Source organism: Canis aureus, chromosome X (assembly GCF_053574225.1).
Source record: "Canis aureus isolate CA01 chromosome X, VMU_Caureus_v.1.0, whole genome shotgun sequence".
In the NCBI taxonomy this organism is placed as follows: Eukaryota; Metazoa; Chordata; class Mammalia; order Carnivora; family Canidae; genus Canis; species Canis aureus.
This window is the reverse complement of record NC_135649.1, coordinates 52399944-52416662: the sequence shown is the minus strand read 5'-3', so window position 1 is coordinate 52416662 and position 16719 is coordinate 52399944. Positions and strand designations below refer to the sequence as shown.

The following is a 16719-nucleotide window of genomic DNA, read 5'->3' as shown; positions in this document are numbered from 1 at the left end:
TCGACCAATGCATAATGTGACTATACCCAGAGGAGTTTTTTCCACCGTCGGAGAAATGTACCACGCAGAACTCTGGAAATTGGTCGCCGCTATGGGACCGGCCAAGATGCATATGGCTAAGAACGTCTGCACAAACACAAAGGACTAATCTTACTATACGGGCCTGTGTGCCTAGGCCATTCCTATTGGTGGTGTGATATGGGATGACAAATTTTTCCTTTATGCAAAATAACGGAGCTGATATGTTATTTGAACTAGAATGTAAAAATTGTGTATTAACCAATTGTTTGCCTGTGCACTTGCCCTCACCTCAAACAGGTCCTGTCACTATCTTTTTGACTATGCAACCGCCTTATTTACTATTTATTACCTGTTGAGATTGAAGGCCCTTGGTATGCTAATTATGGTTATTAGTTTGCTGTGGAAATGCAGCTACAATTGAAAAGATTGAAACGCTTCCTTGGGCTGTTGATGGCTGGTATCACTGCCTTGGTTACTCTTATAGCTACTGCAGCTGCAGCCTCTGTGGCCTTATCCCAGGGTATACAAACAGCACAATACGTTAACCACTTGGCAAAAAACATCTCTTATGCGCTGTCTACTCAGGAGCGTGTAGATCAAAAGGTTCTCAGTCGTCTTGATGGGCTTGAAGAGGCAGTAGAATTTCTAGGGAATCAACTATCCCTGTTAAAAACCCAGATGTCCTTGGTTTGCCATGGCGGGTTTCAGCATATATGTGTCACCCCTATGAAGGCCACTAATGTAACATGGGGACAAGTTAGAAAACATCTACAAGGAATATGGTTTCATAGTAATATAAGTCTTGATTTGTTAAAGTTGCAAAAGGAAATTTCCATTATCAGTCATTCTCAGATAGGTATGACAAACCCAGCTGAAATGGTGGCTCATATCTTGGATGGCCTGCATGGATTTAATCCAGGCAACCTATTAAGATATTCATTCTGGATGTTTATAATCATATTTACTATTGTGATTATTTCATTCTTTGCATGGTGTGTGGTTCAGGCCAAAGCAAGACAGCACAGATTCAACATGGATGCTCAATTACATTTCCTCAATCTTAAAACAAAAAAAGGGGGAAATGTGGGCGACCACGAACTAGCTGGAGTAACTGAACCAAACCAGGCCCGGACTTGCATCCCTCATTCACTCAGAAGGCTCAGAAGCCTAAAGGGTGAATAGTTGGTAGACGCTTGAGAAAGGGCTTGAGCAATGATTCTCAAGGCTCGCTTGTAAGTGATCACCCACATAACACAATAGATACAACTTATTCTGACCTGGTCATAAATGTAAATAAGGGTCTGTCTGTCCTTGCTGGTCTGTTTACCATACCTAATATTCCTTTGAAGTATGCACATCTGGAACAACAAGATTATTATCCTTATCTATTTACCAAGGTCTTCTGGCACCTGTGAGTCTGTCTTGCATGCTGAGAAAAGGGAACTTTGGAGGGTTTCACAAACCTGCTACAAATAAACACCTTCTTGGCTTTGTTTTGCTCATGCTATAAAATGTTGTAAAACCTTGAATACAGCAGGCACTGCTTGGACATCATCCACTGTGTCCCTCCTGTCCCCATCTCTTTACTTTTATTTTCCTCATCCCCTTATCCTCAGGACCCTGATCGTGTTGCCGCAGCACGCACAACAGTAACTACACTTGTGAACACAGCAAAATGTGTAAACTTGCCAAATCACTCAGTTGTACACCTAAAACTAATATAACATTGAGAGTTAAATAATCAAATAAAAAATTTAGGAAAAAAGTAAATAGTGAAAGGGATTATAAGGGAAAGGAGGGAAATGAATGGGAAAAATTAGAGAGGGTGACAAAACATGAGAGACTCCTAACTCTGAGAAACGAACAAAGGATAGTGGAAGGGGAGGTTGGCAGGGGAATGGGGTGACTGGGTGATGGGCACTGAGGGGTGCACTTGATGGAATGAGCACCGGGTGTTATACTATATGTTGGCAAATCAAACTTCAATAAAAAAAATTTAAAAGAGAAAAAGGTAAAGGAATTGAAAAATAGATGCCAGAAAATTATTACATATATACATAATGAAAATGGCATGGATATATTAGTACTGGACAAATGATAGTTTAAGAAAATATTAGAGGTGAAGAGAGTCACTACACGATGACAAGGAGATTATATGCATGTAGCTAATAACATAGCTTCAAGATTTATAAAGTCAAAATGGAGAGAACTTCAGGGAAAAATACACAAAACCATCATTTTAGTGCAAGATTTCAACACTTCTCTCAACTGATGTGTCAATGAGATAAAGTTTAATAAAATTATTAAAAATATTTGGATAACATAAATAATACATTTAATTTAATGGAAGTATATATGCAGATAGATAGATATATATTCCTGTAATCTGCACTCAACAGTTAGAAGGTATGCCTTTCTTCTTAACAATACATTCATGAAAACTGAGTACATATTAAATATAAAGAAGCTACCGAAATTTTCAGTGAATGGATTACATGCAGATTAATTTCTGATGATAATGATATTAAATTGGATCAATAACAAAAAAAGAAAGCACATTGATATTTTCAGGAATTAAAAAAGTCTCTAAATTATGCTGAGTAAAATAAATCAATCAGAGAAAGACAATCATATGGTTTCACTCATATGTGGAATATAGGTAACAGTACAGGGGAAGGGAGGCAAAACTGAGTGAGAAGTCATCAGAGAGGGAGAAAAACTATGAAAGACTCTTAACTATAGGAAATATACTGAGGTTTACTAGAGGGGCAGTGGGTGGGGGATGGTGTAATTGGATGACGGATATTGAGGAGGTCACATGATATGATGAGCACTGGGTATTATGTGCAACCAATAAATTGTTGAACACTACATTTGAGACTAATGATGTACTATATGTTGGCTAATTAAAATTAAATTTAAAAAAACCTAAAAAACTAAAAAAATATGTCAGTCATGAGGCAAGAACTTATAATGGAAATTTTAAAATCCTTAGTAATAAATGGTAATAAAATTACTACAATCAAAATTTCTAATACAGCAAAGACAGTAGCCCATTTTCCCAATCTCTCAAGCTATTATTTTCAAGGCCTCCTTCATGTTTACTCTTTCCTTCAAGGCTTTGCTAGTAGTAATTGCTCTTCCCTGCAACTTTGAGATCATCTTTCTTTTGTTAAAGTTTTCTAAAGTTAACTTTCAGTTTCACCTCATTTGTGAAGCTTTAGCAACTACTTGTTCACTAATTGTTTCCCATATTAGGTTTTTAAAAAAGATTTTATTTATTTATTCATGAGAGACACAGAGAGAGAGGGGCAGAGACAAAGGCAGATGGAGAGGCAGGCTCCATGCAGGGAGCCCAATGTGGGACTCAATCCCGGAACTCCAGGATTACACCTTGAGCTGAAGGCAGACACTCAACCGCTGAGCCACCCAGGCATCCCTCCCATATTTTGCATTCCAAACTAAATGATAAAGTTTTTAAGGGGGCAAGGACCTTGCATTTTCTCATAGCACAAAATGCTTTTTGAATGATTTTGAAAATCATTTAACACTTTGCGATGACCAATCATCTCAGCATGGTTTAGAACAGTATAGCATAGAGCTGTATTCCTGCAATAGTCACTGGCTTTCTATATTGCTTCATTTCTCTTCAAAATTAGGTGTATAACAGAGAAAACTATTTGTTCCTTAAATTCAAGGTCTTAATTTGAATGTATAACATCTGTATTTCTTGCTAAATATATCATTAACAACTTCATTTTTTCCCCCAGGGTGTTAAAATGTGCTTAACATGGAGTGACAAGAAAAATCTAACCAGAATTAGAATAAGCAAAACCTAGTCTTTAATCAGTTAACATTTTACACATTTTATAAATTCACTCAGTGTACTAATAATGGACCAATACACTCGACAGGTGGAAGTGCTTGAGGGCCATTAAGTATTGAATTTTCCTAAAGTAGTACAATTATAGAAACACCTGTGTTAAATAACTAAGTGCTGGTTTACTATGAAAATATGAAAAATATTTAACAGAGCTACAAAATTGTGATTTCCTCTGATAGTGGATTTACAAGGAATAATGACAGATTATTGTCAGGCAAAATATTATACTTTGTATATTATGCAAAACTATCTATATACCTGTTAAATACATTTGAAGCAGAAATACAAGCAAGGACTGCTTGGGTGGCTCAGTCAGTTGAGCATTGGACTCCTAGTTTCAGCTCAGGTCATGATCTCAGGGTTGTGAGATGGAGCCCTGCATTGGGCTCTGTTTGGGATTCTCTCTCTCTCACTCTGCCCCTTCTACTGCTGGCTCTCTCTCTCTCTCTCTCTCTCTCAAATAAATAAATAATTTAAATATATATATATATATATATATATATATATAAGCAGAATAAGACACTTTGATGAAATTCTGTTTGCTCCCTAATAGTATAAGAGAAGCAAAACTCCAGCCTCTTTGTCCAATTAGAGGTTTGGATTTGTGTTTTTAAGTTTGGAATTTTGTAATGTTACCCTAAAGGTGGCACAAAATGGCTAAAATTACTTTTATAGTAACCACATTGGCCAGTAGCTTATAATACACACTTAATGGAAAGATAGATAGATCAATACTTTCAAGATGGGGAAAGACAGAATGAATGAGAAAAGGAAAAGCATGTTCATGTTCTTGAAAGACATTATAAACCTTCAAAAAGTATTAATGTGGTGGTGGTCTCTGATTGGCAGAAGTATTATTGATTCAACATAATTTTCAACATTCAACATTTTTTCTTTTTTTTTTTTACATATAGCATAACACCCAGTGCTCATCCTGCCAAGTGCTCCCCTCAGTGCCCATCACCCAGTCACCCCAACCCCCTGCCCACATTCCTTTCCACTACTCCTTGTTTGTCTCCCAGAGTTAGGTGTCTCTCATATTTTGTCACCCTCAATGATATTTTCACTCATTTTCTCTCCTTTCCCCTTTATTCCCTTTCACTAACTTTTATATTCCCCAAATGAATGAGACCATATAATGTTTGTCCTTCTCCGATTGACTTACTTCACTCAGCATAATACAGTCCAGTTCCATCCATGTCAAAGCAAATGGTGGGTATTTGTCATTTCTAATGGCTGAGTAATATTCCATTGAATACATAAACCACATCTTCTTTATCCATTCATCTTTTGATGGACACTGAGGCTCCTTCCACAGTTTAGCTATTATGGACATTGCTGCTAGAAACATTGGGGTGCAGGTGTTCCAGCGTTTCACTGCATCTGTATCTTTGGGGTCAATCCCCAGCAGCAATTGCTGGGTCGTAGGGCAGATCTATTTTTAACTCTCTGAGGAACCTCTACACAGTTTTCCAGAGTGGCTGCACCAATTCACATTCCCACCAACTGTGCAAGAGGGTTCCCCTTTCTCCACATCTCCTCCAACATTTGGTGTTTCCTGCCTTGTTAATTTTCCCCATTCTCACTGGTGTGAGGTGGTATCTCATTGTGGTATTGATTTATATTTCCCTGATGGCCAATGATGCAGAGCATTTTCTCATGTGCTTGTTGGCCATGTCTATGTCTTCCTCTGTGAGATTTCTGTTCATTTCTTTTGCCCATTTCATGATTGGATTGTTTGTTTCTTTGCTGTTGAGTTTAATAAGTTATTTATAGATCTTGGATACTAGCCCTTTATCTGATATGTCACTTGCAAATATCTTCTCCCATTCTCTAGGTTGTCTTTGAGTTTTGTTGACTGTTTCTTTTGCTGTGCAGAAGCTTTTTATCTTGATGGAGTCCCAATAGTTCATTTTTGCTTTTGTTTCCCTTGCCTTTATGGATGTATCTTGAAAGAAGTTGCTGTGGACAGGTTCAAAAAGGGTGTTGCCTGTGTTTCGTCTAGGATTCTGATGGATTCTTGACTCACACATTTTTTAGACACATGTTTTTTAGACAAGGGAGAGATTTAATACCTAATAATACCATAGTTGATTTAGGGAGCCTTAAGAAATCTGTAAAATAATTTATTCTGTTGTACCCTAGATCTTAGTATTTTAGCTTATAATTGGTTTTGGAATTTTTTTTTTCTTTTTACATGTAAACTCAACCAACTAAATCACTTTAGTGCAATTATAAGAAAACAGTTTGTAAACAAATTGGAAAATAAGTTACTGAAATTTCAGATCCCTTTTGTCTGCTGGCAGTATCTTGCCTTACTTAACCTACCTTCAGTTGTAGGGCAAGGAAAAATAAGAGTCACCACAGTGTTAGGTGAAGTATAAAATTTATAGGATTAATTCTCCCACTGAGGCAGTTGTCTTAGATTAGCAGAGAGAAGATTAATTGATCAATGAGAAGCATACGGTTTGGATCACTTTTGCATGTAAGGAATCTCCCAAAATTTGTGTTCTCTACACACACACACACACACACACACAGACACAAGTTGAATAGAGACTTTTTTCATCTAGTGTTTAGACAGGGAGGGTAGCTAGAAAAGCCAATGTCTAGATAATAGAACAAAACATGCTAGAAAAATAAAGACTAAGTACCACCAGTTTGTAAAAGGTAACTTGTATCATGAATCTACCAAGGAAGTTGTTTTTCATGAGAGAGGAGGAAGGGAAACTTTTCAAGAAACAGCAAATATGGAGTTATCCAGAGAATGATGTTTCAGAAGGAACTATGGAGAGTGAAGATAAGAAGTTAGGAGGATATATTAGTTATCTAAATCCACGATAATGTTCTGCGACAAACAATCCACAAAACCTCTTTGGCAAGTGTTTATTGCTCATGTGCCTCGGGTGACATTCTAGGAGTTTTGTTGATCTTGATTGGGTTCTCTCACATGTCTGGGATTTGGCTGACTGTCTCCTCATTTAAGCTGACCTTGGTTGGGATGATGAGGGCAACTTGATTATCCTTTTTACACATATCTCACTTATGAGTAGGTTATGAAATGGAAGGCCATGAAAGAGAAAGAAAAGAGAATGCACTCAATATTGCACTCAATAGTGTAATCATTTTTTAAGACTTCTTGTTTCATGTTTGCTAGCATACAAAAGAGGTCATATGGCTAAACTCAGAGCCAGAGTAGAAGACTGAAAAATAACATGGCAAAAGACATAGATAAAAGGAGGGATGAGGCAATTTTTGTAATTTACCACAAGGTTCCTGAGGGGAAAAACGTGACCCTATCCTCAACTTTGCAACCCAAATGTGGAACAAAAACAATCTAACCTCCTCTGCAGTGATTAAATTTCAGAAGCCTTATGGTTTTTATTTCTTTTTCGTCTTTATATTCATGAAGTTGTGCTAGATGATGTTGTAATAACTTAAAACCCTCAAAATTTTAGTTGAATGTGGGGCTGTGCTCAGAGTAGTAACTCAGAAGTCTGAACTGATGAAAGCTGTCTCCATATGTGTTTGCACAACTGCTGAGAAGGCATAAAATGGGAAAATAGCCAAGTGAGCACCATCCCTTAAGGCTTCATTCATTAAGTAACCCATGTCCTTTCTGCTCATATTTTATTTGCCAAAGTAAATCATATGGCTCTAACTAAACTCAAAGGATGAAGAATATATAATCCAATTCTACCATGTAACAGAAGGAGGAGAAACATAGTATTTGTGAATGACCCTATGATGATACAACTTGTCAATGGAGAGAAATTTTTTAAGTTACAAGTCTTCATCAATGTATCCCCATGAAAGAAAAAGAAAGAAAAAGAAAGAAAGAAAGAAAGAAAGAAAGAAAGAAAGAAAGAAAGAAAGAAAGTCAGGTGCAGTCATTGTTTTACAGAAAATTTTGAAAAATATTATTTATTTTTAAAATGAGAAATGCCTAATGTTTTCAGGAATATCTGAAGTTTTAAAAATCAACTCCTTTTGATAATCGCCTTTCTGAAGGACAGGTAGATCATTTAACCTATAGAGTGTAAATACTTAAAACAATTTTCAGAAATGAAATATCAGAAAGGGAGACAGAACGTAAAGACTGCTAACTCTGGGAAACGAACCAGGGGTGGTAGAAGGGGAGGAGGGCGGGGGGTGGGAGTGAATGGGTGACGGGCACTGGGTGTTATTCTCTATGTTAGTAAATTGAACACCAATAAAAAATAAATAAATAAAAAAAAATAAAATAAATAAAAGTTTAATTAGCTAAATTTGAATGAAATAACTCCTGTTTGGCCTATACAATTTTACAAACATTTGGTTGTGTTCATAATACCTAGGGTTAAAATCTATGTTTCTGTTTCAACATCCCCTTATAACAAACACTGAGCTATGACTTTTAAAGAAGAAAAAAATTAAAAAGTACATCATGAAATTGGAGAGAAAATAATCCAAAAGCCATATTTCTATAATGGGAAGTCTTTCAATTATTTACTGAAGCAATTATTGTTATTTTAAACAGCCTGCTATTGCAATCAAATCTAATGCTCCACTGCCTCTTATTCTTTCCATAAAAACATTATTCAGTGAGGTTGTTTCTTAAAAACAAGACAAAAGAAAGTGTTACATTTTGAAGATATCTGCATGATAAACAGGAAAGTAAAGCAAAAGGAATATGTGCACCACTTTTTATGTTATAATTGTTGTAGAAGCTGTAATTAGCTGAAAACTATCATTGGGTGTACTATATGTACATGTTTATATTTCTTAAAAACAACGTGATGCTCTGCAGCTCACAGATAACACAAATAGCATGTGATGCAGTAGTTGCTAAGGACAACCACACATCTTTTCTGTCATTTAGTTATCTGTAAATGACCAAACCTAATGATGTCCACAATACCATAAAATCTGTGGATCTGCCCATAGAAGATTGAAAGGATACAGTCTGAAATGATTATTGGGTATGCGTGTGTTAGAGCATGTGTGTGTGTGAAACATTTGAAGTGAATGAACCTACAATTCATTGCTTCGGGCTGAGGAAATAAAAGTGTGTGCACTATATTAAAATCTGACTCAATGCCAAATATCCAAAACATGAATAAATATTAAATTATCCAAGAAGATTGATTTAGCATGTGATATTTCTACTCTCTATGTTCAAATTTCCATAATGTAGTTAGGCCAATAGTAGAAAATGAATTTGATACATTCTTCTGAAAAATTCTAAAGATCAAAAAATTACTCTGATGATAACCAGAGATAAACTCAGCAGCAAATATTGTTAGCCCAAGGAGTCAGGTATTTCTATTCATTTTTGTTTGGGCCTAATAGAAATCTTATAATGGAATTCAACATAATCGCTTGCTTTCTAAATAGAAGCGATTAAGAGACATATAACTGATATCTTTAAGGTAGGATTTGTGTTTCATAGGAAATAACATACATAGTATATTTGATGACATGCATACTGCTCATGAATCCCTACTGAATGTGGCAAATACTCAATTTCACTCTCTAAGATATTCGAGTTTTTGTATTGTCTTTTTTTTTTTTTTTTTTGAAATCATGTCACTGTTGTTGGTTTGTTCAAATTCTGCCACAGGGGTTCATAATAAAATGTGAATGAGTTCAAGGAGGCACAACGGCTGAAGGGCCTCCTGTCAGTTTGGCAGAATTATTGTTGTCTTTGCAGCTATCATCCTTAAGAGTTCCACCACAGCACCAAATCCCTGGTAATACAGGGGTTTAAATAAAGAATAGAAAATATGTCCATGAATTTAGCTTCTGTGTGTATTAGATTTATAACTATTTACATTAAACAATATATTTATTTCTACATACAAAATTTTGCCAGAAAAATGTAGAACTTTAATGCTCAAACCTAAATATGTTTTCATGTCTCAGAACAGTGCAATAAAATGTTCATTTCTAAACACATTGTTTTTTTTTCAATCACAAACATATATGGGTGGGTATATGAATGTGCACATGTATACATATATATGTATGTTGGTTTAGTCAGTGAGTTAGATCTGAGCAGATAGCAGCTTTCTTGCCACAATTGTTTCTGTCTTAACAAGATAATGTCTGATATCACTGTCAAGAATCATGAGGCAAGAAAAGAAATGAATAGCTCTTTAAGCATAATGGCATTTTTAGGGAATATGTGGAAAGTGATGTGGATTTAGGGAGAGTTGTTTTATGAGAAATAAAATAAAAATAAAAATAACGAATGAGAGTGGGAAGACACAATTTCTTGGCTGATTTTTTTTCAAGCTTATGTCTGGAGAAATACATTCTTTTTCAAACTCTTAGCCAATGTGAATGGCAATGCAAATATAGTAGCCACTACTAGCCAAAGAGGAATTTCTGAAATACCTTAGAATATAGTCCATCAAAAGCAATGAGTCTAAAAACACACGAACATGTGGACATATGTGAGTGTGTTTGTGTGATATTTGTGCAGTTGTCCAGATAAACATTTATCAGTGCCCCATAATCCATAGGGAAGAAAATGGAAGTTTGGAAGGAGGAAGTGACCATCTGCATAGGGCAAGCTGAGAAGGCTTGCTATAGGAGGTAAATCTCCAAAAGAAATTTAAGGCAAAAGGGGAAGTTTGGTTTGGATAAAAAGTAGAGGTTCTTGGTGTTTTAATGGTAGGAGAATAGCATATTCTGTGTACTGAGGAGAGAAAGTAATTATGTTTGGCAATAGCTCAGGCAACTAAGTAATATGTTGTGGAAGAGGATTATGAATGGGTTTAAAGAAGAACACTGGCTAAAGGCCCTCCTCTCACACTAGCAAAATATTATTGTTTCTGCAGCTGCCACCCCTCTCCTGGTGGCAAAGGAGTCCTCATAGCATTGGATAACTTTCCAAAGTCAACTGATTTTTGGAGGCCATTAGGATATATTGATTTTTGTGTTATACCAACAACTTGCTGCTATAGTCTAAATGTTTGTGTATTTCCAAAATTTATGTTGAAATCCTAATCCCCAAAGTGAAGAGGGCCTTTGAAAGGTGCTAAGGTCATGAGGGCAGAGCCCTAGTGAATGGGATTAATGCTTTCATGAAAGAGGCTACAGAGAGATCTCTTGCTCTTTCCACCATGTGAATACACAGAGAAGAAGTGCTAGCTATGGAGCAGGAAGAGGGTCCTATCCAGAAGGCAATCCTGCTGGTGCCTTGATCTTGGATACTGTATGTGAAGGAGGAATAAAGACCAGCCATGCATAGCCCCATGCTTCTCACAAACTATCTCTGAAAGCTTTTTTAACCCTAGACTAGAGGAAAGGATGGAAGTTGCTTGTACCTCAGAAGGGAACTATTTCAAGATTACTGTAGGAACATTGTGCATATAATATACTATCTTGGTTTTCTTTTAACTTCTCTTTCCTGTGATTCACGTTGTGTTTTTTCCAGAAGCTTTGCCTTGGAGTTATTCTGCATCTACACTTTAAACAGAACTCAGATTCTTTGGAGCAAAAGTTACTTTACCTATTGGTAAGTCTGACAGAGTTTATAAATACTCCCTTACCTTTTTTCAAGAGTATTGTAGAAACAGAATAAAAAGCTCCTACAGATATAGAACCCCTAAAAAATTCCATTCATTCATCCTTAAGGCATCAAAAATACGTACTAAGACATTCAACTAACAGACATTTACTGAGAGCATACTATATGCCAGAAACCATGTGGCATACAGTGGTTATAACAATGAAGTTGGAGGTCCCAGCTTTTGAGAAACTCGCTGTTTGCAATCTTAGGGAAATGTTTTCATAACATTACCTTATAACTATTGCATTTGAAATATCTCAATATGGGCAAGCCTAGGACTCAAAAGGGCCTATGATACTGTTCAGACTCTTTAAGTCTAGTTCAAAACCCACTTTTTTGAGGATACCAGTAGACTCAACTGCTTTTTGAGTCATGGAAATTAGCTTAAAATTTAAGTTTAAATCATTCAAATAATCTAAAAGCTCAAGGTAAATCCAAACAATAGATCCAGCTGTTAAGTTTAATGTCTTGGTTTGTTGTCTTATTTTTTCATACATTATTTCAGGATATTTTTTCCTTTCAATTAAACAAAACATAAGCATATAGTTGTTTAGGAGATATATAAAAGAAATGTAACAAAAAAAAAAGAGAAAGAAATGTGCTCTAGCACAATTCATTTTTGGATACTGTTCCCTGGGGACCAGCCCAGATTACATTGTTGTTGAATAAGTGAGCTGTAGAGAAAAGTAACCATGTTTGTAGAGATAGGGGGAGAAGACACACGTTTCCTTGTTCTTCTTTCCTGCTTCTATAAACCTTGGTCAGATTTAGTTTTATGAGAACCTGTTTTCCAATCCTCTTGAACAGTAAATCAGACATAGTACATTTTCAAACTTACTACATTCATTAGTGAGCATTTGTGGCATACAAGTAATATACACGTGTCTAAAAATACTTGGAGTTTGGGATTACCCTGCCTCATTCAAGCCAAATGGCATTAGATCTCAAAGTCAACATTTTTCAACTGAAGGAATTTAAAATGAGTTCTTTATGCATTACATACAAGGTTAGAATATGAATTTATACTCAGAACCAGGATTAGCCTCAGTGATTGCAGACTATAAGTTCTTTTGGATAATACCACCAATGAGACTTCTTTTTATTTTTTAAATTTTTTTATTTATTTATTTTTTAAAGATTTTATTTATTTATTTTATTAATGATAGATACAGAGAGAGAGGTAGAGACACAGGCAGAGAGAGAGAGAAGCAGGCTTTATGCAGGGAGCCTGACGTGGGACTTGATCCTGGGTCTCCAGGATCACGCCCTGGGCTGAAGGCAGGCACCAAACCGCTGAGCCACCTAGGCATCCAAGACTTCTTTTTAAATCAATTGCTGTGTAGTGGTTAAGAACACAAATATTGGGGGTGGAATATTGGGTTCAAATCACAGACCCAATACTTGCTCTCTGTGACTTAAGAAATATGCCTAACCTCTCTGTACCTCAGTTTCTATACTTACAAATTGGAGACATTATTTTTCTTCCACCACTAGAATGCAAGCTAGACAAGGAATATTTGTTTTGTTCACTATTTACCAAATGCTTTGAATAGTGCCTGTTAAAGAGTTAAAGCTTAATGTTTACTAAATGAAGAGAACCTAACTCCTGGGGTTATTATCAGGATTACATGAATGGATACATGGAGAGTGGTAGAGACTGGCCCACAGTAAACCCCTCAGTAAATGTTAAGCTAAATTATTATTAAGATTATACTCTCTGATTGAAATATGAATGAGCAGGATTCTCTAACATGCTCAGTTTGGGAGCTAGTTAGAAAACCTCATGGTTTTACAAGGAAATGGAAGGAAGCTCTAGAGCTAGCTCTGCTGTGGCCTTGTCATGGTCACAGGGTTCTAGAAGATGCAGGATGTATACATTTACTATACACTTGATATATACTTATATACATTTATACACATGCATATACATTTATATACATTTAATATGTATGTCCCACCTACATATATATTGGGGACATGCTTATTTTAAATTAATACTTAAATTAATGTTTAAAAATCTTTTTGTGTTACTAAGTATAATTTTATAATAGGTAACGCATTTACAATTGAAACTTTTTCAGACAATTGCATTAGTACCATGGAGAATAAAGAGTGTAAAGTTTAGCTTGAGTTCAAAAAGTTTCTGGAAAGGAATAGACAACCTATGAAGCAACATCTTCTGAGTCTGTCATGTCACAAGGTTGCCAGTAGGAGATCAAACTGGCTAAGAAATTTTTAAATTTCTGATTTTAGAGGTTACTCTACATAATAAACATGTGTTCTGATTCAATCTAAGTAATAAATATTATTTATTGAGGGTGCACTATGTGCCAGACATGGTGTTAATGCTTTATGCTGTTTCATATAATCTTTCTACCAACATTAGGAGTGACCTATTGTTATCTCTATTTTACAGAAGAGAAAATACAAGTGGTCTGCATTTGCAAACACACTGAAGGATACAAAGATGTGTGAGGTACACAGTGTTTGCTCTTAAAAACTTGAGATAATTATAATAGTTACGGCTTGGGGCTATTGTAAGGTTTGAACGAAAGAATGCACATTATTATTCTGGGGATGTAGTAAATACTCAATAAATCTTATCAGTGATGAGAGGATGAGATTGAAAATAACTACAATGATGATTGATTCTGAAGAAGATGAAGTTGGCAAGATATAAGGGAAGAAAAATAATGAAAAGTTGGGATGATGCCATACATCCTACTTGAGCACCTAAAGATGCTGACCTGAGGTGTGGGTCAATTGACTTGTCATCAGTTCTCCTTTCCCTGTGTGACAATTGTTGCATTTTATTAGGAGAGATATCCAAGGTCAATATTATCAACCCTAGATACAATAGGAGGAGAAAATTCTTAGCTTTTAAGCTGCATAATGACTTTGAGAGATGTTTTCCCCCTTTTTAAGTTGAAGGTCAAAATCGAACTTTTAACAAAGTCTTAATTATCTTTTCCAATATACTAGCTTACATATTATGGCTAATTTTTTTTCTTGCTCAGTTTTAACAAGGTGAGGATTTGGGAATAGAGTTCATTATAAAATAATATACATTTATTACCATATTGTAACACTCTAGGTAGTGCTTAATTAAAGATTAATTTGTAAAAAAATAGCATATGATACTTTGTGTTTCCAGACACAGGGAAGAGTGCAGAGTTTAAAGGAAAGGGAAATGAGCTTTAAGTTCAGATATCTTCTTAGACAGAAAATGACACAGTGAACTTAGGTAAGTTATTCAACATTGCAGAGCTTCAATTTCCTTATTTTTCAAAATGCAGTTTATAACAGCAATGTCACATGTTTGAAGTTTACTTTCTAGTGTGCAAAATAGCCTTTTGTATGTTCTCTTCTTTTGATCCTTAAAAAGACCCTAAAAGGGGTTGTTGGACAAGCATTACTATCCTCATTTAACAAACGAAGAAAGGGAGGTTCAGAAAGGTTTAGTAGATGATGTCTAAGTTCACATAACTAATAAGTATTACATCTAGAACTCAAAACTGTGGTCTCTCACATATAAGGTTTTCTTTGCATTATACACCTAAGTTCTCCAAGAAGAAGTATGATGAATGGAAGACAGACCTGAGTTCTAAGTCCAGCTCTCTCACTAAAAAGCTATGTGATGTTGGGCAGTTCACAGTTCTCTGGGTCTTCTTCTTTTTATAAAATAAGAAAAATGATTAAGTTTTATAAGGTCTCTCCAGAATATGCTTAATAGCCACTTGTATAAACTAAGGAACCTAAGCAGAGACATGTAAACTGCTTTGCTCACCATCACACAGTAGGTGGTAGAGAAGCTGCTTCAGTCTCCAGAATGATGTAACTTTTGTTCAGCAAGGGGTAGTTACACAGTTTAAAAGAGGAATATAAAGGAATATATTTCTAACATGCTAAGATGCATAGTGAAATATGCTTCCTCAGTATAATAACAGACAAAAAGGAGAAATGCCCTACTGTCCCACAGTTTACAATAATCCCCTTCTTAGGAAATCCTCCATTAAGAAATGATGCGGGTGATAGACTACACCATGGCAAACTTAGTCTATAGAACAGTGGTTCCTAACAACATTTTCTTAAAGGCTGTAGCAAGTGTCTGAAAAGAGAACATGTAGATAATTTTGTCAACATTCCTAGACTGTGTATTTTATTCTCATACTTAGAGGTAGTGGTGATGTTGATGATAATGGAGATGATTGCTAATGAATAATCCATGAATGATATTGAATGGGCACCCACAAGACAATTTTTCAAGGAGTTAATTTTTCCTTTAATTAGCCTTTCATCTGAGCAAATGCAGTATATACTCTATAAGTAGGATGTTACCCCCTAATGACATGAACACCCAATTTTTTCCTTGTTAATTTCTTCTTATCCTTCATATTTCAAGCCAGTAGAAGCAGAAAAGTGTAACTTGAAAGGAGCCAAATCTTCCAGAGAGGTGAGAAATTCCTCTAATCCCAACAGTGTGTCATCTTACACTGATTCACTGACTTGTAAAAAAACCCATGCCATCAAGATAAAAGTTTGAACCATGCCTTTCTATGATGTGATCAATGACAGGAATCTACTCATCATCAGAGAGGTGTTTGTCCCCTGAAGACTGCTATTAGATAGGGACCAGCAGCGACTCCCTATTTACCAGATAAGCAGGCATTACACTTAAGTTTAATCAGTTTGTTTCTTAAAGCTTGCTAATAAATAAAGTTGGCCAATTTGCCACTGTAGGTGGCCATCATGTCAGTGGTACTGATAATTACAGGAGTAGCTGTTATCTCCCTACTTTCTCCTCCCTTGATTTGGCAAGTAGTTCCTCCTAGAATTCCTTTAGAATTTTTAATCATTTTTATCATGATTTTTTTCCTTTCTCCAACCAAATCAATTTTTTATCAACATCATCCTTCAATGGAAAGTTTTCATCTGTCCAATTAACACGTCCATAACACATACATTTACAAGCAATGGCTAAAGCAAAGTTGGAAGCTAAGCGGAAGGAGGGCCAAGAAGCCATGAGGCAGCCCCATCTGACGTTTAGTGTGAGCTGCCCATATATATAACACCATTGCTGTATGGTGAAACAATTTGTTCAAAATACACAACTCCCAAACTCTTTGATGACCACCTTCTTGGTCAGTCATGAGCATTTCCACCAGTGAATTATGTTTAAAATCTGAAATCTGCTGTCATTTGTAATATTCTCTTAATAGTGGTGGCTCCCTTTGTTGTACATATGACAAACAGGTAT

The 16719-nt window shown here is 35.8% G+C and overlaps 1 pseudogene; it reads left to right on the top strand.

Annotated features, from left to right (window-relative positions):
- Positions 1 to 426: 426 nt before the first annotated feature.
- The window catches only part of LOC144308238 (large ribosomal subunit protein uL11 pseudogene), a 66321-nt pseudogene continuing 50028 nt past the window's right edge, over positions 427 to 16719 (top strand).